The sequence below is a fragment of the Chanos chanos genome, chromosome 6 (assembly GCF_902362185.1).
Source record: "Chanos chanos chromosome 6, fChaCha1.1, whole genome shotgun sequence".
Classification (NCBI taxonomy): Eukaryota; Metazoa; Chordata; class Actinopteri; order Gonorynchiformes; family Chanidae; genus Chanos; species Chanos chanos.
In genome coordinates, this window is record NC_044500.1 from 36,989,678 (window position 1) to 36,993,577 (window position 3,900).

At 35.8% G+C, this 3,900-nt stretch overlaps 1 non-coding gene across 1 annotated transcript; it reads right to left on the reverse strand.

Annotated features, from left to right (window-relative positions):
* Window positions 1-2,029: 2,029 nt before the first annotated feature.
* Window positions 2,030-2,112, reverse strand: trnal-cag (transfer RNA leucine (anticodon CAG)). Its single transcript has one exon. It is a non-coding gene; the product is annotated as a tRNA-Leu (tRNA).
* Window positions 2,113-3,900: the final 1,788 nt, after the last annotated feature.

The window sequence follows — 3,900 nt, forward strand, 5'->3', positions numbered from 1 at the left end:
GCCATTTATCCCCCACTGTATTTTTCCACTTACCGGATCTATTTTGGTCTATCTCACATATAGTGAAAACTACTGTACTGTACTGCCTGTTTTGGGTCTCACACAATGTTTACTTTGTAATCCTTTAGAAATGTAGACAAATGATTAACACTGCTCCTGATGAGTTGATTTTTAATTTTTTTTGTGTGTTTGACTGTATTTTTTTTTATTATTCTAGGGAGGTATAGTGTCATCACTAGGCAAAAACAAGCACCATTAGCTGGTCTTTTGGTGGGACTGATCCTGGACTACAGCTCAACCGTGGTGCTGCTGTACCAGCAAGAAGAACAGAGATCTTCATTTTGGATCTTAGAACACATTTACAAAATTTGAAAAGCAGTGAATTTTGAGCACAACTGACTCAAATATCAACATTGAAAAATCCAAACCTCAGTGACACAGTCATGGAGAAAGTGAAACCTTCTGTCAACATCCATTAATTAAAGACTTTAAAATATGAATTAATAAAAATTTTAGTATTGTTAAAAGCATTCACGTACTGTAATTATAGTTGTTAAAAGGATGTTTTCAGAGTACTCTATGATGTGTGGGGAGGAAAGGCTTGTGATGTAATATTAAGGGGAAGAAAGAACCTCTTTACACCCACATGTTAGTAAAAGGACTTGAAAGACCACTGCAATCTGAATATCATACCTGATACCAGAGTCTTCTTTTCTAGTAGCACAGATATTAATATACACAAATGCAATGCTGTAAAATTAAAGGCACTAATTATTTGTTCATTTTTGTATCCTGTTATATTTAAGTCCATCCGATAATCACAAAGAACCTAGTGGTTTATGTTTTTTTATGGGGTAGCGTTGAGGACAAAAGGAGACAATGTTGACATTCAAAATCAGTATAATATTTTGCCACTGAGACCATACAGATGTAATAGATTTCCAGATTTCCTCAGCAGGATAAAACTGATGCAAGATCCTTACCTCACTGGAATGGAATGTTCCACTGTAGACTTTGCCAATTTAACTTTACCTGGAAAAAGTAATCAGATGGAACAAACAATACAGCTTTTGTTAAGGTCTGCATTTCGTGCAATGCCATAAATATGGATGCTAAATACACTAGTAGCTGTGTTCTTTCTAGCTGGAAAGCCATGTCAACCATATGCATGTAAACTACATGTGAAGCATTGCTGCCCCTTGTGGCTATCTAACAGATGACATCATTTTAAAAAAAGAAGAAGAAAAACATAAGAATGAAGAAAAAAAACTTTTGCATGTTTCTTAACAGTGTGGTTCAGTTCAGCTAAGTTAAAAAAAAAATCAGATTTGTATAATGCTCATGTGTAAATCCATGCATTCAGTTGATTAAATATTTCATCGAATATGCAGCAAAGTCATTTGTTGGCGTGTAACCCTGAAAGGCTCTTCCAAAGCAGTGAGACACAGGTCCCTAAAGATGTATTAAAGGTTACAGGCCAGTAAAAGAATTACACAAATTACATATCCACACTCCAATTAAAAATGTGAAGTAAAAACAAGTTTTTTTTTTTTTTTTAGTAAGCCCTTTCTTACAACTTGCAGTAATCAACTTGCATGGACTTGATATTTGGTTAATATATTGTAACTGTTATATTTATTGAGTCTGCTTTGTTTTATATAAAATTTCTGTGTTGTTTATGCATTTTGATTGTTATACATTTTAGTTGCTGACATCAAGGAGTGGCATTGTTTCAAATGCTCCAAAATACTCCCAAGAGAAAAGGGCTAATTCTCACTTTTTGTCTGATATTTGAAGAATTATCAATTGTTTACAGTTGATACGACATCTCCTAAATACATCCAAATAAAACAATTAAGCAATCAACCTTGAAGCTATGAAATTATTCTCACTGAATTTATATTTTTGTGTTTATTAGATTCACTCATTTTTGTTCCCCAGCTAGGTGATTGATTAGATACATAATGTTCCTCTACATAAGACAAGACTTTACTGATTGCTAGGCAGGGAAACTTGGGGAAATGTTTGCTGTCAGAAGTGGGATTCGAACCCACGCCTCCAGAGGAGACTGCGACCTGAACGCAGCGCCTTAGACCGCTCGGCCTTCCTGACATGTAAAGTATGTTATCACATGCTATTTGCTACATATCAGAAAGAAATATTAATACTACAATTATTATATGTGAAACCACTGCAACTGTTTATCCATAATTCATGCACATGTACAGAACTACTTCATATGCAAACCCATATCAGACAGTTCAAACACTCGAGGACTGAACAGGGAATATGGAAATTCCACAAAAGTATGTTTATGCTAAGTTAAAAATATGTTTATAAACCATGAGCAGCAATTAGGGCTCCCAGCATCCCAAACTCCCAGTAATATTTCATTACCTAAGTCAGAGTAGTGGTGTTTGTTTGCAATATTACACAAGTTTCTACTTTTTAGAACCTACCACAACTGAGATTTTAAACAGTATTTTAACACTTTCTTCTCCAAACAGTGTATGACTGTGTTAATCACTTTTATCAGTTTGAAAATGTCAGATGATAAAAACCTGAGCCAGACACTTTCTTTATTCCGTTGTTGGCCATGGGGTGGAAGCAGAGACTATATTTCCAGTAACAGTTCCCTAAAGCGTTCATTTGTGCAGCTGCTTTTCAACGACAGCTGAGGTCATTCAAATGACCCAATTCTTTTTCCACCCATTACCTATCGTTGGAGCTAAAAACAGGAAGAAGTTAAAACTAAATATACTAAATATATAAATATATATTTTTTTGGACCTTCATAAGTTTTTAAATATGCTACACATGTTTCATGCAGTCCAAACATTCAGCAGTACTGTAAGTTTGTGTTTCTGTGAAGTTTTAACTTATGCAGTACAGTATGTTTGGAGCAGTATCTCCAAGCTGGTTTAAGGAGATGGGTCTCATTAAGAACGGAGCCTTCATTAGCAGTCACAGCATACTTACTATTAGTGTCTCTGCTTAGTAAAACCACAGATGGACCCTGCTTCTTCGGTGTCAGGAAAACAGTCTACTATTGAGAACATGATTGTTTGCTCCCCGGAGTTTTATTACCAGGTGAAGAGAGCTGACTCCGCAGGTCGGCTGCCTCGTTCTGCTCTGTATCAGGCCTGTAAATAAACCATTTAGTAGTTGTGAGGTTAGTGGTCTGAGGTGAAAAAGGAGGAGGGGGGGCATTAAATTATATTTGGTCCTGGTCCCAAAAATTGTTTAACATCGCAGGAGATTTACAGGCATATTTCAACATGCCAGACCTGGAGTTGTTCATGTGGCTTTGGGTGTAAACTATAAATTGCCATTAGTGGTGAGTGGTTTTTCACATACTTGGCATTATTTTCATTTGAAATGCACCAAAAGTATTCAGAATGATTAAGATTTCTTACACATATATAACAGAATGACCACACCGTTCTCCACACAAAAAACAAATGACAAAGATAACTAATAAATCCATCCATGTGATCTGAATTTTTCTTTTATTAGAACTTGAATTAATTATGATAAACGTAGCTATTTTTCTCGCTCTGTCATATCTCTATTATGAAGCTAGCTGCAAGAATGTTTTGAAAGAACAGCTTTAGGTAGCCGTCACAATAAAGGAAACACAAATAAATATGGTATAAAGTAACGTGTACCGAACATATGCTTATGTAGTCCCTGAGCTGATTAAGAAGTTAATTCATCACGCTTCGCTCCATGTATTAAAATGCTCGGCAAGCCCTGTTGCCGGGAGGAGAAATTGTCATAACATGTTGTATTGGCAGACATGGTTCAACTTGATGATGTTTCATAAAGATGATGTTGACATGAACATCTGAGGGAAAGACACCATCAGTTAGGCTCAACAGTTGTCAAAAACACATACTC